The following is a 24775-nucleotide window of genomic DNA, read 5'->3' on the forward strand; positions in this document are numbered from 1 at the left end:
GAAATTCCCACCAATGAATCTGCATAAGTATTCTATCCCTTTTATTATTTCTTCTTTTTATATAATTTTCGAAACCATAAACAATTTTTAATCTGCCTAACTAAGATTTACAAGGTGACCATAGCTTGCTTCATACCAACAATCTCTGTGGGATCGACCCTTACTCGCGTAAGGTTTATTACTTGGACGACCCAGTACACTTGCTGGTTAGTTGAACGGAGTTGTCAAAACAACCGATGCCATAATAATAATTTCATACAAATTCAAAGAACATGGATCACAATTTCGTCCACCAATGATCCCATCCACCATGAGCATAATAACATGAATCATACTGTGGTGGTGGGAAGATAACAAGTCTAGATCTCAAATCCTTCCTTGATCCAACAAGAACAATTGCAAAAGAAATAAAGGAAAGCAAACTGCAGAAATAGCAGAAGAAGAAGAAATGAACAGAAAGTAAAATTCAATTATGCAGAAAATTTAAGAGGAGATCTCAAGGTGAGATTGAAACAGAAGTTCTTCAATTCTTCACCGAAGATCAAAAGCAAGAAAAGTAGAGAGTGCTCAAGCAAGAACAAGGAAGAAGAGAGATCAATTCTCCTTCCCAATTCTCTAAGAAATTCAAAAGTTCAAAATTAAAATGCAAGTAAAAAGGAAAATTCAAAATGAAGTCTCCAACCCCTAATTACATCAAACTAGCTCCTATTTATACACTTTCTATTCTTGGATTTTGGAATTTGGATGGGCTTTTGATTTGGTGAAGAAATGAATTAAGTTGGATTTTTAATTCAATTTTCAGCCCATGAAGAATTTGCTTCCAAGGGGATGCTCAGCTCACAAGTTGAGCTGAGCATTGAGGCCTTGTGTGGATTCCCTTGTAGCGTGCAATGCATCAGGGGAATGCTCAGCTCACTTTGTGAGCTGAGCATTGGTGCCTTGGTGCCAATTTGTGCGCTGCCCTTGGATCGTGTCATGTGCGCTCCACTCCTTCCTGGCCGTGTCAAGATGTGCCCCCTTGCACCAAGAATAGCGCTCTGCTCACTAAGTGAGCTGAGCATTGGCTCTTCCAAGGGAAGGTCCTTGGTTCGAAACCCATGGGAAGCATGCGCTACCCATTTCTTTGGTTGCCTTGCTTCCTTGCTTCCTCAAGGTGTGGAGTTCGAACCTTGGGGGATGCATTTGGCCATTTTTGGCTTATTTTTCCTTGTGAGTAGCGCCCCCCTCATCCCTCTTGGTCATGAGTTCAAGCCTTGGAACATGCACTTGCAACTTATTTTCTTTGAATTATTTCTTTAGTGCTCTCGATAATGCTCACTTGGTGAGCTGAGCATTGTTTTTCCTTTCCTTGTTTCTTGGCTTCATATTGTGCTCAGCTCACAAAGTGAGCAGAGCATTGTGCCTTGGTTCCCTGGGAGTAAGTATAGCGCTCACTTAGTGAGCTTAGTGCTCTTGGAGAGAGCTTCATGGTTTGTTGCGCCACACTTCCTCCTTTTTTTGCCACACTTTTCTTTTCCTTGAGCCACACTTCTTAAGCCACGCTTTCTTCTTTTCTTCTTTTCTTCACCTACAAGAAATCAAAACAACCACTCAAAGTATCACCAAATTCACAAGGTTTATAAATCATTAAAAATCAATTAATTTTAGCCCAAACCTCATGATTTAGCATCAATTAAATGGTGGTTATTTGATTTAAAGATGTCATGCATTTTCATTCCAAATTACTTACTTAGAATGCAAGAAAGTGCATAAAACCTAGTGAAACAAGTGAAATTTAGCTTGAAAAATAGGTATATGATTACTTGTCATCAGAAGCTTCCCAGGAAATTTGATTGACCAAAATTTGATGGATGCTGCTTTTGTTTTTGTAAAAAGTTTTGTCTCAAACAATAATCACCAAAAGAAATTGGAATCTCTATTGTTATAAATGAGGGATTCTTAGTGAGGCAATATCACAAACAGCTTATAGTGCAGAGAATAATAGTAACAAACTAAAGTAAAAACTAATTAACAAAAGAAAAGAAAAGTGTTCAATCTAGTTATCCTCTAATTTAATCATTGTCAATACAAAACCAATCCCCAGCAACGGCGCCATAAACTTGATACACGAAAACTTGTCTCACAACAAATTTTCTACCGACAAGTGCACCAGATTGTCATCAAGTAAAAATTCACTATAGAGTGAGGTCGAATCCCACAGGGATTGGTTGGTTGATCAATATTAATTGAAGAATTGTTCTAGTTGAATGAAATCAGAATTTAATTGGGAATTGCTGAATGTAAATTGGCGGAAAACTTAAAGTGCAAAAAATGTAAATAAACAAAGGAAAATGACTGAATCTAAATGGTAGAAAGTGAATTGCAGGGAATCAAAATACAAAAACTTAGATTGCAAAAATTATAAGGGAATGGGGATTGTTAAACATCAAAGTAAGTTGCAGAAATAAAAGAATGGGTAAGATCAGAGAGGGGAAAGCTCATTGGTATGGTCACTGATTATACCACACATATTCATAGATCAAAGTGTTGGTAGGATTATTGATGAGCGGATAATTTGTACGCTTTTTGGCATTGTTTTTAGTATGTTTTTAGTAGATTTAGTTAGTTTTTAGTATATTTTTTATTAGTTTTTAGTTAAAAATCACTTTTCTGGACTTTACTATGAGTTTGTGTGTTTTTCTATGATTTCAGGTATTTTCTGGCTGAAATTGAGGGATCTGAGCAAAAATCTGATTCAGAGACTAAAAGGACTGCAGATGCTGTTGGATTCTGACCTCCCTGCACTCGAAGTGGATTTTCTGGAGCTATAGAAGCCCAATTGGCGCGCTCTCAACGGCGTTGAAAAGTAGACATCCTGGGCTTTCCAGCAATGTATAATAGTTCATACTTTACCCGAGATTTGATGGCCCAAACTGGCGTTCCAAATCAGCTCAAAACTGCCCGGCATTTAACGCCGGAACTGGCACAAGAATGGGAGTTAAACGCCCAAACTGGCACAAAAGCTGGCGTTTAACTCCAAGAAGAGTCTCTACACGAAAATGCTTCAATGCTCAGCCCAAGCACACACCCAGTGGGCCCGGAAGTGGATTTTTATGTCTTTTACTCATCTTTGTAATTCTTAAGCTACTAGTTTCCTATAAGTAGGACCTTTTACTATTGTATTTTTATGGGGGTAGCTATCTTTAGTCTTATGCTATCTTAGATCATTTGGGGGCTGGCCTCACGGCCATGCCTAGACCTTGTTCTTATGTATTTTCATCGGTGGAGTTTCTACACACCATAGATTAAGGTGTGGAGCTCTACTGTACCTCGAGTATTAATGCAATTACTGTTGTTCTTCTATTCAATTCAGCTTGTTCTTATTCCAAGATATTCATTCGTACCCAAGAACATGATGAATGTGATGATTATGTGACGCTCATCATCATTCTCACTTATGAACGCGTGCCAGACAACCACTCCCGTTCTACAAGCAAACAAGGCTTGAATGTTTATCTCTTAGATTCTTTAATCGGAATCTTCGTGGTATAAGCTAGAATTGATGGCGGCATTCAAGAGAATCCGGAAGGTCTAAACCTTATCTGTGGTATTCTGAGTAGGATTCAATGATTGAATGACTGTGACGAGCTTCAAACTCGCGATTGTGGGGCGTTAGTGACAGACGCAAAAGAATCACTGGATTCTATTCCGACATGATCGAGAACCGACAGCTGAATAGTCGTGCCGTGACAGGGTGTGTTGAACATTTTCACTGAGAGGACGGGACTGTAGCCATTGACAACGGTGATGCCCAACATACAGCTTGCCATGGAAAGGAGTAAGAAGGATTGGATGAAGACAGTAGGAAAGCAGAGAGACGGAAGGGACAAAGCATCTCCATTCGCTTATCTGAAATTCTCACCAATCAAATACCTAAGTATCTCTATCTTTATCTTTTATTCATATATCATCCATAACCATTTGAGTTTGCCTGACTAAGATTTACAAGGTGACCATAGCTTGCTTCATACCAACAATCTCCGTGGGATCGACCCTTACTCGCGTAAGGTTTATTACTTGGATGACCCAGTGCACTTGATGGTTAGTTGTGCGAAGTTGTGTTTATACCATGGTATTGAGCACCAAGTCTTTGGGGCCATTACTAGGGATTATTTGAGTTGTGAAAAGTAGTGATCACAATTTTGTGCACCAAGTTTTTGGCGCCGTTGCCGGAGATTGTTGAGTTTGGACAACTGACGGTTCATCTTGTTGCTTAGATTAGGTATTTTTCTTCAGAGTTCTTAAGAATGAATTCTAGTGTTTCAAGGTGATGTTTTTATCATCACCAAAGCTGATTGATTCTCATCAATTTAGCTCTTGAATGCAATGTCCTGCTGAAGCTTGGCTAGCCATGTCTAATTCCTTTAGACTAACATTGTATGATTCCTGGAATTCTCATTAAGAATTTTGATACCTTTATTTTCTTTTCCACTTAATTTTCGAAAAAATCCAAAAAAAAAAATTAATTACAAAATCATAAAAACCAAAAATATTCTCATGTTTCTTGTTGAGTCTAGTGTCTCATGTTAAGTTTGGTGTCAATTGCATGTTTCTGTTCTTCTTGCATTCATTCATGTGTCTTAAGTAATCTTCAAGTTGTTCTTGATGATTTCCTTGTTTTGATCTTTGAATTCTATTGACTTGAGTTTTTTGTTGTTTCTCATATGCATTCTCATCTTGTTAGTGTCAGTAGTATACAAACTGCTAAGTTTGGTGTCTTGCATGCATTGTTATTTGATTTTAGTTGCATTTCGATTATTCCTCATTACTAAAAATCCAAAAAATTTTTTAATTTGTGTCTTTTCAAGTCAATAATACAGAGAATTGAAGATTCAGAACATACAGCAGAGGAATTACACAGAAAAAGGCTGGGCGTTCAAAATGCCCAGTGAGGAAGGCAGACTGGCGTTTAAACGCCAGCCAGGGTGTCTGGCTGGGCGTTTAACGCCCAAAAGGGTAGTGCTTTGGGTGTTAAACGCTAGGATGGCACAAGAGGGAAGATTCTGTTTTCAATTCAAATTTTTTTTCAAGTTTTCAAAATTTTTCAAAATCAAATCTTTTTCAAATCATATCTTTTCAATCAAAATCAATTTTTTTTCAATTTTCAAAAATACTTGCTATCAATTAATGATTTGATTCAACATTTCAAGTATGTTGCCTTTTCTGTTGAGAAAAGTTTAATGTTTGAATCATATCTTTCCTTGTTAGCCAAGTCATTAATTTTTAAAATCAAATCTTTTTAAACTGTTTTTCAAATCATATCTTTTCAATCATATCTTTTTAAAACCATAACTTTTCAATCATATCTTTTTAATCACATCTTTTTCAAAATAGTTTTCAATCATATCTTTTTAATTTCTAATTTCAAATCTTTTTCAAGAATCACTTGATTTCTTTTTCACTCTTGGTTTTCGAAAATCAATTAGTGTTTTTCAAAATGTTTTTAAAATCTTTTACTTAATTTTCGAAAATTTCTTCCCCTCTTCTCACATCCTTCTATTTATGGACTAACACTATTCCATAATGCACAATTCGAACTCCATCTTTCTTGATAAGTTCGAATTCTCTACTTCTTCCTTCTATTTTTCTTTTCCTCTGACACCTCAAGGAATCTCTATACTGTGACATAGAGGATTCCATATTTTTTTGTTCTCTTCTCTTTCATATGAGCAGGAGCAAAGACAAAAGCATTCTTGTTGAGGCTGACCCTGAACCTGAAAGGACTTTGAAGCGAAAGCTAAGAGAAGCTAAAGCACAACTCTCTGTAGAGGACCTAACAGAAATCTTCAAAGAAGAAGAACCCATGGCAGCCGAAAACAACAACAATGCCAACAATGCAAGGAAGGTGCTGGGTGACTTTACTGCACCTACTCCCGACTTCTATGGGAGAAGCATCTCTATCCCTGCCATTGGAGCAAACAACTTTGAGCTTAAGCCTCAATTAGTTTCTTTAATGCAACAAAATTGCAAGTTCCATGGACTTCCATTGGAAGATCCTCATCAGTTTTTAGCTGAATTCTTGCAAATCTGTGACACTGTCAAGACTAATGGGGTTGACCCTGAAGTCTATAGACTTATGCTATTCCCTTTTGCTGTAAGAGACAGAGCTAGGATATGGTTGGACTCAAAACCTAAAGAAAGCCTGAACTCTTGGGAAAAGCTAGTCAATGCCTTCTTGGCAAAGTTCTTTCCACCTCAAAAATTGAGTAAGCTTAGAGGGGAAGTCCAAACCTTCAGACAGAAGGAAGGTGAATCCCTCTATGAAGCTTGGGAAAGATACAAACAATTGATCAGAAAATGTCCTTCTGACATGCTTTCTGAATGGAGCATCATAGGTATTTTCTATAATGGTCTCTCTGAACTATCCAAGATGTCTTTGGATAGCTCTGCTGGAGGATCTCTTTATCTGAAGAAGACGCCTACAGAAGCTCAAGAACTAATTGAAATGGTTGCAAATAACCAATTCATGTACACTTCTGAAAGGAATCCTGTGAACAATGGGACAAATCAGAAGAAAGGAGTTCTTGAGATTGATACTCTGAATGCCATATTGGCTCAGAACAAAATACTGACTCAACAAGTCAATTTGATTTCTCAAAGTCTGTCTGGAATGCAAGCTGCACCAGGCAGTACTAAGGATGCTTCATCTGAAGAAGAAGCTTATGATCCTGAGAACCCTTCAATGGAAGAGGTGAATTACATGGGAGAACCCTATGGAAACACCTATAATTCTTCATAGAGAAATCATCCAAATCTCTCATGGAAGGATCAACAGAGACCTCAACAAGGTTTCAATAATGGTGGAAGAAATAGGTTCAGCAATGGCAAGCCTTTTTCATCATCTTCTCAGCAACAGACAGAGAATTCTAAGCAGGACCACTCTGACTTAGCAACCATGGTCTCTGATCTAATCAAAACCACTCAAAGTTTCATGACTGAAACAAGGTTCTCCATTAGGAATTTGGAGGCACAAGTGGGACAGCTGAGCAAGAAAATTACTGAACTCCCTCCTAGTACTCTTCCAAGCAATACAGAAGAAAATCCAAAAGGAGAGTGCAAGGCCATCAACATGGCCGAACTTGGAGAGGATGAAGAGGCCGTGAACGCCACTGAGGAAGACCTCAATGGACGTCCACTGGCCTCCACTGAGTTCCCTAATGAGGAACCATGGGAATCTGAGGCTCACACTGAGACCATAGAGATTCCATTTGATTTACTTCTGTCATTCATGAGCTCTGATGAGTATTCTTCCTCTGAAGAGGATGAATATGTCACTAAAGAGCAAGTTGCTAAATACCTTGGAGCAATCATGAAGCTAAATGACAAGTTATTTGGTAATGAGACTTGGGAGAACGAACCTCCTTTGCTCACCAAAGAACTGGATGACTTGTCTAGGCAGAGATTACCTCAAAAGAGACAGGATCCTGGAAAGTTTTCAATACCTTGTACCATAGGCACCATGACCTTTCAAAAGGCTCTGTGTGACTTAGGGTCAAGTGTAAACCTCATGCCTCTCTCTGTAATGGAGAAGCTAGGGATCTTTGAGGTACAAGCTGCAAGAATCTCACTAGAGATGGCAGACAATTCAAGAAAACAAGCTTATGGACTTGTAGAGGATGTTCTGGTAAAGGTTGAAGATCATTACATCCCTGCTGATTTCATAGTCCTAGAGACTGGGAAGTGCATGGATGAATCCATCATCCTTGGCAGACCCTTCCTAGCCACAGCAAAGGCTGTGATTGATGTGGACAGAGGAGAATTGATCATTCAAGTGAATGAAGAATCCTTTGTGTTTAAGGCTCAAGGATACCCCTCTGTCACCATGGAGAGGAAGCATGAAGAGCTTCTCTCAAAACAGAGCCAAACAGAGCCCCCACAGTCAAACTCTAAGTTTGGTGTTGGGAGGCCACAACCAACTTCTAAGTTTGGTGTTGAACCCCCACATTCAAACTCTAAGTTTGGTGTTGGGAGGTTCCAACATTGCTCTGAGTATCTGTGAGGCTCCATGAGAGCCCTCTGTCAAGCTACTGACATTAAAGAAGCGCTTGTTGGGAGGCAACCCAATGTTATGTTTTATCTATTTTTCCTTTGTTATTTTATATTTTTTGTAGGTTGATGATCATGGGAAGTCTCAAAATCATTTGAAAAAGCAAAAACAGAATGAAAAACAGAAAGAAAAACAGCACACCCTGGAGGAGAATTTGCTGGCGTTTAAATGCCAGTGAAGCTAGCAAATGGGCGTTTAACGCCCAGTCTGGCACCATTCTGGGCGTTTAACGCCAGAAAGGGGCACCAGACTGGCGTTAAACGCCAGGAAAGGGCAAGAAGCTGGCGTTAAACGCCAGAAATGGGCACCAGCCCGGCGTTTAACGCCAGAATTGGCAAAGGGTGCATTTTTGCACGCCACTTGGTGCAGGGATGACTTTTCTTTGACACCTCAAGATCTGTGGACCCCACAGGATCCCCACCTACCCCACCACTCTCTCTCTTCTTCACCCATTCACCAATCACCTCAACACCTCTTCCCCAAAAATCCTTCACCTATCAAATCCCATCTTTCTCTTCACCACTCACATCCATCCTTCATAAAACCTCACCTACCTCACCATTCAAATTCAACCCACTTTTCCTCCCAAACCCACCCTCCCATAACCGAACCCTACCCCTCTCTCCACCCCTATATAAACCCGTCTTCACTCCTTCATTTTAACACACCCTAAACACTACTTCTCCCCTTTTGGCCGAACCACAAAGCCACCTCCATCTCCTCTATTTCTTCTTCTTCTACTCTCTTCTTTCTTCTTTTGCTCGAGGACGAGCAAACCTTTTAAGTTTGGTGTGGTAAAAGCATTGCTTTTTGTTTTTCCATAACCATTTATAGCATCCAAGGTCGGAGAAACCTCTACAAAGAAGAAAGGGAAAGCAAAAGCTTCCACCTCCGAGTCATGGAAGATGGAGAGATTCATCTCAAGGGTGCATCAAGACCACTTCTATGAAGTTGTGGCCTTGAAGAAGGTGATCCCCGAGGTCCCTTTTAAACTCAAAAAGAATGAATATCCGGAGATCCGACATGAGATCCGAAGAAGAGGTTGGGAAGTTCTTACCAACCCCATTCAACAAGTCGGAATCTTAATGGTTCAAGAGTTCTATGCCAATGCATGGATCACCAAGAACCATGATCAAAGTGTAAACCCGGACCCAAAGAATTGGCTTACAATGGTTCGGGGGAAATACTTAGATTTTAGTCCGGAAAATGTAAGGTTGGCATTCAACTTGCCCATGATGCATGGAGATGAACACCCTTACACTAGAAGGGTCAACTTTGATCAAAGGTTGGACCAAGTCCTCACAGACATTTGTGAAGAGGGCGCCCAATGGAAGAGAGATTCAAGAGGGAAGCCGGTTCAACTGAGAAGGCATGACCTCAAGCCCGTGGCTAGGGGATGGTTGGAGTTTATCCAACGCTCAATCATTCCCACTAGCAACCGGTCTGAAGTTACTCTAGACCGAGCCATCATGATCCATAGTATCATGATTGGAGAAGAAGTAGAAGTTCATGAGGTTATAGCCCAAGAACTTTATAAGGTGGCGGACAAGTCCTCTACCTTGGCAAGGTTAGCCTTTCCTCATCTCATTTGTCACCTCTGTTATTCAGTTGGAGTTGACATAGAGGGAGACATCCCCATTGATGAGGACAAGCCCATGACTAAGAAAAGGATGGAGCAAACAAGAGATCCCACTCATCATGAAATCCCTGAGATGTCTCAAGGGATGCACTTTCCTCCACAAAACTATTGGGAGCAAATCAACACCTCCCTAGGAGAATTGAGTTCCAACATGGGACAACTAAGGGTGGAGCACCAAGAACATTCTATTCTCCTCCATAAAATTTGAGAAGATCAAAGAATCATGAGAGAGGAGCAACAAAGGCAAGGAAGAGACATTGAGGAGCTCAAGCACTTCATAAGACCTTCAAGAGGAAGAACAAGCCGCCATCACTAAGGTGGACCCGTTCTTTAATTTCCTTGTTCTTTATTTTTCTGTTTTTTCGAAAAATCATGCTTATGTTTATCTATGTTTGTGTCTTGTGATCATTAGTGTCTTAGTGTCTATGCCTTAAAGTTATGAATGTCCTATGAATCCATCACCTTTCTTAAATGAAAAATGTTCTTAATTGAAAAAGAGAAGAATTACATGAATTTTGAATTTTATAACAGATTAATTATTTTGATGTGGTGGCAACATTTTTGTTTTCTGAATGTATGCTTAAATAGTGCATATGTCTTTTGAATTTGTGGTTCATGAATGTTGGCTCTTGAAAGAATGATGAAAAAGGAGACATGTTACTGAGGATCTGAAAAATCATAAAAAAATGATTCTTGAAGCAAGAAAAAGCAGTGAAAGCGAAAAAAAAAGAGAAAAAAAAGAGAAAAAAACGAAAAAAAAGGAGAAAGAGAAAAGAAAAAGAAAAAGAAAGAAATAAAGTTGTGATCCAAGGCAAAAAGAGTGTGCTTAAGAACCTGGACACCTCTAATTGGGGACTCTAGCAAAGCGGAGTCACAATCTGAAAAGGTTCACCCAATTATGTGTCTGTGGCATGTAAGTATCCGGTGGTAATACTGGAAGACAGAGTGTTTTGGGCCACGGCCAAGACTCATAAAGTAGCTGTGTTCAAGAATCATCATACTTAACTAGGAGAATCAATAACACTATCTGGATTCTGAGTTCCTATAGAAGCCAATCATTCTGAATTTCAAAGGATAGAGTGAGATGCCAAAACTGTTTAGAGGCAAAAAGCTAAAAGCCCCGCTCATCTAATTAATAGTGATCTTCATAGATGTTTTTGGAATTCATTGCATATTCTCTTCTCTTTATCTTATTTGATTTTCAGTTGCTTGGGGACAAGCAACAATTTAAGTTTGGTGTTGTGATGAGCGGATAATTTGTACGCTTTTTGGCATTGTTTTTAGTATGTTTTTAGTAGATTTAGTTAGTTTTTAGTATATTTTTTATTAGTTTTTAGTTAAAAATCACTTTTCTGGACTTTACTATGAGTTTGTGTTTTTCTATGATTTCAGGTATTTTCTGGCTGAAATTGAGGGATCTGAGCAAAAATCTAATTTAGAGACTAAAAGGACTGTAGATGCTGTTGGATTCTGACCTCCCTGCACTCGAAGTGTATTTTCTGGAGCTACAGAAGCCCAATTGGCGTGCTCTCAACGGCGTTGGAAAGTCGACATCCTGGGCTTAACGCCGGAACTGACAGAATGGGAGTTAAACGCCCAAACTGGCACAAAAGCTGGCGTTTAACTCCAAGAAGAGTCTCTACACGAAAATGCTTCAATGCTCAGCCCAAGCACACACCCAGTGGGCCCGGAAGTGGATTTTTATGTCTTTTACTCATCTTTGTAATTCTTAAGCTACTAGTTCCCTATAAGTAGGACCTTTTACTATTGTATTTTCATGGGGGTAGCTATCTTTAGTCTTATGCTATCTTAGATCATTTGGGGGCTGGCCTCACGGCCATGCCTAGACCTTGTTCTTATGTATTTTCAACGGTGGAGTTTCTACACACCATAGATTAAGGTGTAGAGCTCTGCTGTACCTCGAGTATTAATGCAATTACTATTGTTCTTCTATTCAATTCAGCTTGTTCTTATTCCAAGATATTCATTCGTACCCAAGAACATGATGAATGTGATGATTATGTGACACTCATCATCATTCTCACTTATGAACGCGTGCCTGACAACCACTCCCGTTCTACAAGCAAACAAGGCTTGAATGTTTATCTCTTGGATTCTTTAATTGGAATCTTCGTGGTATAAGCTAGAATTGATGGCGGCATTCAAGAGAATCCGGAAGGTCTAAACCTTGTCTGTGGTATTCTGAGTAGGATTCAATGATTGAATGACTGTGACGAGCTTCAAACTCGCGATTGTGGGGCGTTAGTGACAGACGCAAAAGAATCACTGGATTCTATTCCGACATGATCGAGAACCGACAGCTGAATAGCCGTGCCGTGATAGGGTGTGTTGAACATTTTCACTGAGAGGACGGGACTGTAACCATTGACAACGGTGGTGCCCAACATACAGCTTGCCATGGAAAGGAGTAAGAAGGATTGGATGAAGACAGTAGGAAAGCAGAGAGACGGAAGGGACAAAGCATCTCCATTCACTTATCTGAAATTCTCACCAATGAAATACATAAGTATCTCTATCTTTATCTTTTATTCATATATCATCCATAACCATTTGAGTCTGCCTGACTAAGATTTACAAGGTAACCATAGCTTGCTTCATACCAACAATCTCCGTGGGATCGACCCTTACTCGCGTAAGGTTTATTACTTGGACGACCCAGTGCACTTGCTGGTTAGTTGTGCGAAGTTGTGTTTATACCATGGTATTGAGCACCAAGTCTTTGGGGCCATTACTAGGGATTATTTGAGTTGTGAAAAGTAGTGATCACAATTTCGTGCACCAATTATATGTCACGATATCCATCGAAACCCCAATCTAATCCAATGTGAGAAAGCAATTCTAGCATGATCTCCTCATTCCTTTCCCAAGGTTCAGAGGAGATCTAATTATGAATAGCTTCTTTTCCAAGACAATTGTCCAATTGGATGAAGAACGAAAGTTTTCTAGTAAAATCAAGAGAAAAGAAAGAAGAAGAAAAATGAAAACTAATATTGATCCATTGAATTACACAGAGATCCCTAACCCAATAAAGGAGGGTTTAGTTCATTATAGCTCAATTCAAATTATAAGAAAAGAGAAAGAAAAAGTGCATAAAGCAGAGAAGAGAAGTACATAGTGGAATTTCCCAATTGGGTTTCTCACTGTCCCAAATTGCTTAAACTCTAAGCTATTTATACACTTTCTTCAATTGTTCTTCAAGTCATCTGGATTGGGCTTTTGGCCTTTGCTGAAGTTAATTGGATTGGCGCCATATGTTTGTTGAGAAGAGAGAGGTGCCAATTGTGCAATTCTGATATCAATGTTTGAGTCCACGTTTTTGGGCAAACTTTGAGTCAAACGTCCTTTTAGATGAAATGGGTTCTGGGTGTTGCAATCAACGTTTGACTCAACTTAGTTATCTCTCTCAACTATAATAAAAGTTGAATCTAAACTCCACTTGGTCAACCTTTACCAGGGTAAGGGAAAGTCAAGGGACTAATTAAATTGACCTTTGAATCCTAATTATTTCCTAAGAAAAGGTTGGGATTATTTAGGTTCAGCTCAATTAGCAAGATAACGATTATTAATTACGTTGAGTTCAATAACTGTTGAGTTACTAAATTCTTAATCAGAACCAAAAGGGGAAAAAGTAAAATTGCTGGAATAATAAAAATATTCTCAAATTGTGAACAATGATAACCATAAATTAACAAGAGCAATAATAAACTGAAAATGCCTCAATACCATTAATTTAAATAATTATCTGTAACATGGAATAATTCATAAATTAAATTATAAAAGTAAATGATCAATTCAAATGCTGGAGTAAATAATTATAGAACTAAAATAAAAGGACATTTAAAACCTGGATCCAGAGTTACTCTTGAAACAAGAAGAAATCCTAAATCCTAAAAGAGAGAGAGAGAACCTCTCTCCAAACTAGATCTAAATCATTGAAAACTAAAATTATGCCAGCCTTTCTGAATGGATGCATTCCCTCACTTCATAACCTCTGGTCTATGCTTTCTGGACTTGGATTTGGGCCAAAAAGGGCTTTAGAACTCGCTAGGGCGTGTTCTGTAATTTTCTGGTGTGTGGCCTCTGTCACGCATCCGCGTGGGTCACGCGGTCGCGTCATTCGGAACTTTTTCTTGCCACGCGGTCGCGTCAGTCATGCGACCGCGTCATGTGCGTTCTGCTTAAGGCGCGCGGTCGCGTCAGTCATGCGGCCGCGTCGCTGCTGATTCGTGCTTGGCACGTGATCGCATCGTCCATGCGATCGCGTGGATACCAGCTTCCTTAAAGCTCCGTTTTGCTTTCTCCTTTCCTTTTAGTATGTTTCCTTTTTCATCCTTTAAGTCATTCTGCCTTAGAAAATCTGAAACTACTCAACACACTAATCACGTCATCGAATGGAAATAAAGGTAATTAAAATAATTAATTCTCAAAGCTTAGGAAACATGTTTTTCACAATATGACATAATAAGGAAGGGAAAGTAAAACCATGCAATTAATGTGAATAAGTAGGTGAAGGGTTATATAAATCACTCAAATTAAGCACAAAAGAACTCATGAAATATGGGTTTATCATTGCCATTGTTAGAAGGGAGCTCGACCATCCTTGCCGCTGGAGCTTGTCGCCGGAAGAGAGGAGGTGACGGCGGAGGAAGTTGCCGCCACTGTTCTGCCTCACCGAATGGCGCTGGAAAACCGCTGCTGCAGCCGCAGGACTCCCATGTAGCTGCCAAACCCTATCCCACTCCAGTTTGGGTTCCGACCATGGTTCGTTTATGCCGGGTTTTATTCTTCTAGGTGTCGGAGCTGCTTTCATTGACAAGGATGCGCCTCTTGAAGATGAGGAAATTGAAGGTTGGACTTGTTTGCCAATTTCATTATTCTAAATAAATTTACCCAGATTTCTTCATTGCAAATACAATCTGTTTTAAAATGGACAATTTTTTTAGTCTTCCTATGTTTTCCTGATAATGCAACATAGGGTCCTGAATCCTGATAATGTAAACTTCATTTTTAATTGATCCAATGTTGAGTACTGTTGTTGTGTGCTTGTTAATACCACCAATACTTACTTATTTTAATTGTTCATTGCTTAGTCATGGTGATTCTTTTAATTATTGAATGCCAATGATATTTTTTCTTATAAATGATAATGAGTACTGGTTTGGGGTTTGGCTTGAAGCCTGAAACTTAATTGAACTGATTGTATTTGCCCACCTATCTGCAGTGGCTGAAGATGATGCTTCCTTAGTCAAGCAAATTGGCTAGAGTTTCCAGTATTCTAAAATAGAGGTATATTCCTTTTCTTATATTCATGAATAGTCAGTTTTGTTCCTTGTTAACATACATGCATCATCTATGTATGGAAGACTAAACATAGATCGAATCCATTTTCTTATCAAGGCAAGAAGGGAGGAACAAATCCAAGCTGCTCATGACGAAGCCATGTTTGGTGCTTCAGCACTTCCACCTCCTACCAGTACTGACAGTGAGCCTGAAAGGGAGAATGAGAAAGAAGTTGATAAAAAAGCTGTTGTTACAAGCCTCTTAAGTGAAACGGTAAGTGGTTTCACTACAGACTTATGTGGATAAGCATGATGAGTCATTTAAGTAATCCTTGTATTTGTGTGTGCATTTTTTGTTGAATAATTTCTCACATTAAGTTGTTATTGCTGCTCTATACTTGCTGTTGGTTGCTGCTGATTTGTCCCCCTCATTGCTTGCTTATTGAATGATTGTTAAATTCAATGAGAAAGGAAATGTTGCTGAGTTATTGTTGTTTGTGTTGGAATAGATGATGGTTGCTGAACTGAGATTGGTTTTATTGATAAATCTGTTGCTGAAATCGTTTAGTTTGACTTGATTGATTTTTTGTTGAATTAATGGATAAACTGCTATGCTCCTACTACTTGCAAGTGTAATGGTTATTGACTTCAATGAATAGAATGCTGCCTAAATTCATTACCTTTGTTCATTTTACTGTTTTGGGTGCTGTATGATGGGCCATTGATTGCTGTTCTGCTGAGTGCTGCTCTGTTTCTTGCTGGTTGGATTGGTTTAATTGTTTCCTCATGTTTTCTTGCTGGAATTGGCTTATTTACTTCCTTCCTATGAATTCATTATGATTTTTTGTGTTTTTAACTGTCAAAGAATTCATATGGAATTTGAATTGATTGATTGAAATTGTGAAATAGGCAAATTTACTGCTGAAATGCTGCTGGATTTTATTTTAAGTTGTTTTCAATATTTATCTTTAATTCAATTAATTGATTGAGTTGGTATTTAATTGCTTTTGGTTTTCAACTATTGCTAAGCTCAATTGATTGATTATCCGGCTAAGTGCTTCACTGTTTTGGTTGTTGGAAGCTGGAAGCTTCGGGTTTTGTTATTCACTATTTGGTTGCTCAATTAAACTGCATTGTGTTGTTTGAAAGGGTACAAGTTGTGAATTGGTTGTGTTTGTTGGAACCGTGGACGGTTGAAATATCCAAATTTTAGGGGAGGTTCTGCCGAAATTTTTCTAAACTTTTTGGATAAAACTTAGTGGAAAAATTATAATTAGTGTTATATCTTGTTTCTAACTTTTTTGTTTCGGTTTTTCTTATTTACAAGAGTGCTGAAATGGTAACCATATGCTACCTTGAGGGCTCAGGAATGTTTTGATGCATAGAGACACTAATCTATGTTAGAACTTTTATGTTTTGGTTGAACATTTATGTTAGAACTTTTATGTTTTGGTTGAACTAATCAATGTACTCACTAGCTAATGTTATTTTGTTTCAAGACAATTTTAGCTAAAAGGATCTTGTTTGACTTATGTATGTTTTTGCATATTATATACATGTAAACTTGCTTATTAAAAGTGTTAATATATTAGTTAATTTAAAAAATAATTTAGTAAATTATGCATCTAATTTGTAATAAAAAAAAGTTGTTACAAAATAATTAATTTGCTTTCGTAACTAAAAAAAAAATGTTACAAAATCTTGTTACATTTTGTAACAAAATTTTTTGATAGGAAAAAAATTGATTGTCACGAAAAATACCTTCAAGATCAAAATTTGTTACCACTTTTGTAACGGCTTCTCGTTTTTTGTATCAGGAAAAATTGTTACAAAATATGGTATTGAATTGTAACAGTTCCTTTTTTTGTTACAAAAACCTTTTGTAATGGGACTTACTGCAATGGACCCTTTTTTTGTTACAAAAAACTTTTGTTTCAAAATTTCGACGTTTTGTAACAATATTTTTTGTTACAAATACGCCTTTTTCTTATAGTGATGTCCTCATGCTAAGAATAAAGAAGGACAAGAAAAGGGTATGAACATTTATTCAATGCAAAAAAAACTATATGCACCTATCTATATGAATGCAACTAAATGCGAAATGATTCTACCTACTTGGTTAAAAGTAAATCAATACCCAAGAGCATGTATGAACAAGTTGGGCTAAGATCATATGATGATTCATGAATCTTACCAATTCAAATATCAAAATGAAGTTCAAATATACTTGCAAGAAGAAAGCTCACGAAAGCCAGGAACAAGGAATTGAGCATCGAACCCTCACCGGAAGTGTATCCGCTCTAGTCACTCTAGTGTATAGGGTCGACCCACTCAATGCATGCATACATTCATCATGAGGACTTATTCATTGGTTGTATTGGGGCTAGGGTCAAGGTAGGATGCATATGGTCAAGTGAGCTTGAAATTTGAATCTTTGATTAACCTAAGCTCTCACCTAACACATATAACAACCTATACAATTCTAATACAATGCCTAGCTACCCATGATTCCCACTTTTTCACATACTCATGCATTCTTTTTAATTAACATTCCATATGCATTGATTTTTATTAAACTTTACTTTGGGGCATTTTTGTCCCTTTTTTATTTCCTTTTTCTCTTTTTTCTTTTTCTATATTTTTTTTTATATATATATATATATATATATATATATATATATATATATATATATGTTCTTTTTCTTTTCTTTATCATTTTTTTAAAGTATATACAAACGTATCAATGCATATGGTTCTACATATAGTGCATGAATATGTACCTAATTTCCAAAATCTTCAACAAAAATACAAAAACACTTTTCTCTCAACCAATGTCCCAAGTTTCCCATACCCAAATGATACATACCCTTACTAGCCTAAGCTAATCAAAGATCCAAATTAACGACATTTATTGTTTTTCACTTAGGGGTAGTGATGTGCTAATATTAAGAACAAAAGGGATTAAATAGGCTCAAAATTGGCTAACAATGGTTGATGAAAGGTAGGCTATTTGGGTAAGTGAGCTATATGAAATGATGGCCTCAATCATACAAATGCATATATACATGGAATAATGGACATATAGAATCAAACAAATCAACGATTACAATCATAGAAAGAGAACAATGCACACAAGAATGAAAAATAAGTGGTTATAAGATGTAACCATGCAATTAGGCTCAAAAATCACATGCTTGTGTTCTTAGCTCAAAAACCATGTTCCAAAATAAATTATTCAAGCAAGTTCACACCAATTTTTTTTTAAATTGGTAGGGTGCCCTAAAACAATTTTTCTTGGAAAAGAAATCATCACCCTAACCAAGTAGTCCTAACATAAAAAAGAAGTGATGAAAAATATGTACAAATTCTAACTAGCATGCAACCTATCATGCAATGCAACAACTAATCTAACAAAGGAAATCAAGAATTGGTGTTGAAAGAAAGAAATTGTTACCCATGGAGATCGGTCGGCGACCTCCCCACACTTAAAAATTTGCACCGTCCTCGGTGCATGCAAAGAAGGGTAATGTGGATGGGTTGCTACAATTGATGAGCTCCTTCAAAAGATTGTGCAGATGGACTTGTTTATTGCCCCATTTAGAAACTTTTTCATTCCTTTCCTTCTTGGTGGTCAACCTAAAAGGAGAGAAAAGAAATAAAATTAAGCCTGCAACAAAGATATTAAAGCGAAGAGAACATAGGCGGGGCTAATGCCAAATAAAAGTAGGGTTCTCACTATATGGTAGCTACAACATATAAGTGAGAAGACAATATAAGCTAAGGCATATCAACTAATACTTGATGCAAGAGTAAAGTCAAAGCATAGGTACATGACATGAAGAGCATGTTGCATCAAGCTTAATCAACAATTGACACAAACAAGATTAGTGATATGCATGAGAGCATTTGGTCCCATCCTAATTCAATGATGATGAGGTACAAAAACAAGGGATCACGAGTCAGGAAGAACTAAAGCACTAATCTTGTGTGTAGAGCAAATTTAATGCCAAACAAGTCATGAAGCACCAAGAGTAACCAAGAAATTCTCAACAATTGAGTAAGAACATTCAACACCATTATTAGAATAAGAAACTTAGAAAGGAAAATAAGAACAAGCTATGAAAACAAAATTAAAATGCAATGAATGAAAATAAGCAAATGCAATAAAAGAAAATGGAAGAATAGAATTTTTTACATTAGTTTTTTATTTATTTATTTTTGTTTTATTTTAATTTTTTTTAGAAATATTTTTTTTTTCAAGAGAGAAAGAAGAAAAAAAAGAAAAAGAAAAAAAAAGAAAAAGAAAAAAAATAGAAAGAAAGAAGAAGAAAAGAAGAAAGAAGGAGAAAGGAGGAAGGAGAAAAACAGGGTGCAAATCCCTGCGCGCGCACCATGCGTGCTTATGCGCGGATGCAGCAAGGACAATCCACGTGCGTGCGCCATGCGTGCTTATGCGCGGATTCAGCAGGGACAATCTGTGCGCGCGTGCCATGCATGCTTATGCACGGATCGCCTGGCACAAAGTAGGCATAAAGTTGGAACAACTCTCGGGTTTTAGTACTAGGGGTTGTGAAACCATATTCGCGCGTGCGCATAGCGTGCTTGCGCGCCGATTCCCCCTTTTTTTTCAATCACAAAAACAGAATTTAACCCTCTCCTAATCTATAAGCATTCTAAAGCAACCAAAATTCAAATTTAACAACATATCTTTTTAGTTTTTGAAAAATTTTCAAACATACTAAAAATAAAACTTATACTACAAACAAAATGCAATCTAACAACAACTATTCTAATCAAAGCATGAATGCAACAAACAAGCTATCAATAAAAACATTCAACACCATTATTAAAATAAGAAACTTAGAAAAGAAAATAAGAACAAGCTATGAAAACAAAATTAAAATGCAATGAATGAAAATAAGCAAATGCAATAAAAGAAAATGGAAGAATAGAATTTTTTTTACATTAGTTTTTCATTTATTTATTTTTATTTTACTTTAATTTGTTTTTAGAAATATATTTTTTTTTCAAGAGAGAAAGAAGAAAAAAAAGAAAAAGAAAAAAAAATGGAAAGAAAGAAGAAGAGAAGAAGAAAGAAGGAGAAAGGAGGAAGGAGAAAAACAGGGTGCAAATCCGCGCGCGCGTGCCATGCGTGCTTATGCGCGGATGCGGCAAGGACAATCTGCGTGCGTGTCATGCGTGCTTATGCACGGATTCAGCAGGGACAATCCGCGTGCACGCGGAATGCGTGCTTATGCGCAGATCGCCTGGCACAAAGTAGGCATAAAGTGGGCACAACTCTCGGGTTTTAGTACTAGGAGTTGTGAAACCATATCGGCGCGCGCGCGCACAGCTTGCTTGTGCGCCGATTCCCCCTTTTTTAAAAGCACAAAAATAGAATTTAACCCTCTCCTAATCTATAAACATTCTAAATCAAGCAAAATTCAAATTTAACAATATATCTTTTTAGTTTTTGAAAAATTTTCAAACATACTAAAAACAAAACTTATACTACAAACAAAATGCAATCTAACAACTATTCTAATCAAAGCATGAATGCAACAAACAACCTATCAATAAAAGCAAAATGCATAAGAGTATAGAAATAAGAAGAACTGCCTATAATGGTAAATCAAAACACTTATTAACTAAATCTAAAAGAAAGTGGAAAGAGTTTACCATGGTGGGGTGTCTCCGACCTAGCATTTTTAGTTTAAGTCCTTAAGTTGGACATTTGATGGGGGTCCTTGCTATGGTGGCTTATGCTTGAATTCGTCCGGGAATCCCCACCAATGTTTGCATCTCCAATGTCCACTGGGATCCCAAATTAGGCGCACAAGGCCTTCAAGTAAGCTTAGGTAGATGGCAATGCCCCAAGAGTTTTGATTGTGGAAACGAATTCTGAGGTCCCAAACCTTGTTCTTGCACCCATCTTCTTGTTGACTACCATAGTTAAATTTGGGTGACAAGGTTTGTAAATTCTCAATTAGACCTCCAAACATTCTCCTAGACCCATGCAATTTGGGTTTACACCAACCATTGCCATTCAACTTTGAGCATGCAACCATTATGAACATAGATTGATGTTTCCAACCACTATACAACTCTCTCTTACTCTTAACTCCACAAAGAGCTCTAAGTTGACCATCATTTTCAAGCAAACCATATTCAAATGAGAAAGTGAAGCTTAGGGATAGAAATTTTACCCATTTGAATGTTGTGTTGGATGATGGTGACTTAGGAAGGGGGACCTCCCCACACTTAGCCAATGTGAGATCCATTCCCTTGTGCTCTTCCCTTGTAACTTTCACCTCTTTTCAAGCTTCTTTAAGTTCAATTCCTTGCTAACCAACTTCTTCTATACACCCTTCATTGGTGGAGCTTGGTTCTTGCTTAACCTCTTCCTCTTGGTAGCTTCCTTCCAATTCGATCTCTTCTTCATTGCTTACCAAGGGTATGGGAGGTGATGTATCTTCTTCCTTACCCTCTATGTCAAGCCCAATGGGAGAGGATTCAATTGTAGATAGGAACTCCTCAATGATTGAATCCATCTCTTGATCAACCTTTTCAAAGTCTTCAATCATGATATGCTTTGGAGGTTGTACACTCTCCTCAACATCAACATCAAGTATCTCGGAAGAGGGCTCTCTAATGCTACATTCCCATGGACTTCCAACATCTCCTAGGTCTTCAACCACTCCTTTCGGCTCAATTTTTTCATCTTCCTCCCCTTGTGAAAATTATTTCTTCAAGTCCTTTTCTTCACCTTAAACCTCTAAACTCACTCCCTCACTATGCTCCTTGGTTGCTTCTCCACATTCGTCAATGGGAGTGCCTTAGTTGCTTAGGCTTAGTCGAGAGGAGGCCATATTGCTAACGGCTTCATTAGATTGATATGCATTAGGATGAGAGTTATACCCATAAGAATCCGGAGGTTGTTGTTACCAAGAAGGTTGATCAATCCCTTGAGGCTCCTCCCATCTTTGATTCCCAAATCCTTGATGCTTGTTGTCGTTGTAGCTCCCATTGCCTACAACATAATTTGAGCCAAACTCATAGCCAAAGTGAGGATGAGAATTCATAATAGCAAATAAAAACAAAAACTAGTAAAAATGAGAACAAAGTCCTAAACCTAACAAAAACTAACAAACAAACAAAAGGCAAACTTATTCACATATTCACAATAGCCAATAATGTAACACCATTGCAACTCCCCGGCAACGGCGCCATTAATTTGATAGCGACAATTGTGTTGGTTAGGAAATTCTCTTATAGAAAGAAGAATTTCGTTGTAAGCATAGCTCCAAACCAACAAACAAATCTCACATCAAATTAAATTTGGTTGTCACAAATAACAAATCCCAAATAAGAATTAACCGAAGTATTTAGACTCCAAGTCATCTCAGAAAGAATTGCAATGAAATGCTCAATTATTGGCTTTGAGGATGCAAAGGGGTTTGATTTTCAAAGGGCAAGAAATTAAATAATAAGGAAAGTAAATCAAGCAAATAACTAAAGAAAGCAAGTAATAAGGAGAGACATTTATGGAAAGAATTGAGATCATAGGCTTTCTATCATAGTCATACAATGATTAATTTATCTTATTTAGTCAACTCCAATAAATGGAAGAAGGTATCATGTTATCTTCACATAGGGAGAATGTCAAACAAGACTAATCAATCATATCACAATAATAACAAGAATCTATCTCATTTCGTCATCTCCAATATTGCAAGAACGTATCACATTATCTTCCATGAGAGAAAGTCAAACAAGACTAGTTAACCTCAATCCAAATGTACTAATCAACTCACTATTGAATTAGCAAAAGATTAGAGTCAATGGAATTCATATTAACTAACAACTCTAAATCACCAACATTAGTTGGGTATTCATGACTCAAGATTGCCTAATTACTCTTTCCAAGGCAAGAATGCTCAAAGTCTACTCTAAAGCCCAACCAAGCATTTGTCAAACACTTGGTGGGTATACAAGAAAAGCATAATAAAAGTGAAAGAATAGTAAATTACCAACTACCAATTTCAAGAAAAGTAAATTCACAACTCAAATCATCAATGAAAGAACATCAAACATCAAATCTCATTAAAAGAAAATCCAAATCCAACATGAGTGTTCATCAACATATAAGAGCCATAAAAGTAAAATTATCAAGAGAACTAAGAAGAATAGAGTAGTAGAAACAAGAAATTATAGAAGAAACTAGATGAGAACAATAATCAAAACCTAGATCTAAGATGGAATTAAGCTAACCTAACCTAATTCTAGAGAGAAAAGGGAGCTTCTCTCTCTAGAAACTAACCTACATGATGCTAAGCTACCAAAAAATTGCTCCCCCCTTATCTAAGCTTGAATTCTATATGAAATAGCATTGGAAATGGGTTGGGTTGGGCCCAAAATGCTCTAGAAATTGCTGGCCACGATTTCACTTTTGTGAACCACATGCTCAATCGGTGTGCACGCGTACATGGCATGTGTGTGTCCCTATACGCGATGCGACTATAGTAAATTTTATATCATTTCGAAGCCCCGAGTGTTAGCTTTCCAACACAACTAGAACCGCCTCATTTGGATCTCTGTAGCTCAAGTTATGGTTGATTGAGTGCCAGGAGGTCAAGCTTGACAGCTTTACGGTTCCTTCATTTCTTCATGAGTTCTCCCACTTGCATGCTTTTCTCCTCACTTCTTCCATCCAATACATGCCTTATGAACCTGAAATCACTCACCAAACATATCAAGGCATCGAATGAAATTAAAGTGAATTAAAATTACCAATTTTAGGGCTTAAAAAGCATGTTTTCACATTTAAGCACAAATCAAGAGAGAATTGCAAAACCATGCTATTTCATTGAATAAGTGTGAGAAAAGGTGATAAAATCCCCCAAAATAAGCACAAGATAATCCACAAAATCGGGGTTTATCAAGTTCCTCCCAATAGTTATGTGGAGGAAAATACATCCCTTAAGGTATCTCTGGAATTTCTTGATGAGGAATTTCCTCATGCTCTTGTTGAGGTCTATGAGTGGGCTCTCTTGTTCGATCCATCCTCTTTCTAGTGATGGGCTTTTGAGATGAATCTCTCCATCTCCCATGACTCAGAGGTGGAAGCTATTGCCTTCCCTTTCCTATTTCTAGAGGTTTCTCCGGACTTAGGTGCCATTATCTTGGTCAGTGATCACGGAAAAACACACCAAACTTAGAGCGTTGCTTGTCCTCAAGCAAAGGAAAAGAAAGAGGAGGAAGAGAGGGAGAGATAGATTCGAATGATGGCTCAAGAGGGGAGGCCGAACGTGCATTTAAAGGGGAGGGAGGGAAGGGTACAAAATTTTAGAAAAAAAAAGATAGAAAGATATGATTGATAAAAGATAAAAATGATATGAAAAAGATATGAGGAATTGAAATCTGAATTTTTGTTGATGCATCTAAGAAATAAAAGATAGTATGGATGATTTAAAAAGATTTGGAAAGATAAATGAGATTTAAAAACGTTTTGAAAAAGAATTGAAAAGAATTAAAAAAGAATTAAGAAGAATTTATAAGATTAATAATTTTTGAAGTTGGCAATTGAAAGATGAAGATTTGTAATGTGTTTATGCAGAAAATTATGAATTAAAACAAGAAAATTTGAAAAAAATTTGAATTGGGAATGAAATTCCCCTCCCCTTGCTGTTCTGGCGTTTAACTCCCATTTGCTGGCCAATTTGGGCGTTTAACGCCCAGCGAGGTACCCTG

At 37.5% G+C, this 24775-nt stretch overlaps 1 non-coding gene across 1 annotated transcript; it reads right to left on the bottom strand.

The window, feature by feature from the left end:
• Window positions 1–6247: 6247 nt before the first annotated feature.
• LOC130959627 (small nucleolar RNA R71) lies at window positions 6248–6355 on the bottom strand. Its single transcript, XR_009078699.1, has one exon. It is a non-coding gene; the product is annotated as a small nucleolar RNA R71 (small nucleolar RNA).
• Window positions 6356–24775: the final 18420 nt, after the last annotated feature.

The sequence above is a fragment of the Arachis stenosperma genome, chromosome 10 (assembly GCF_014773155.1).
Source record: "Arachis stenosperma cultivar V10309 chromosome 10, arast.V10309.gnm1.PFL2, whole genome shotgun sequence".
In the NCBI taxonomy this organism is placed as follows: Eukaryota; Viridiplantae; Streptophyta; class Magnoliopsida; order Fabales; family Fabaceae; genus Arachis; species Arachis stenosperma.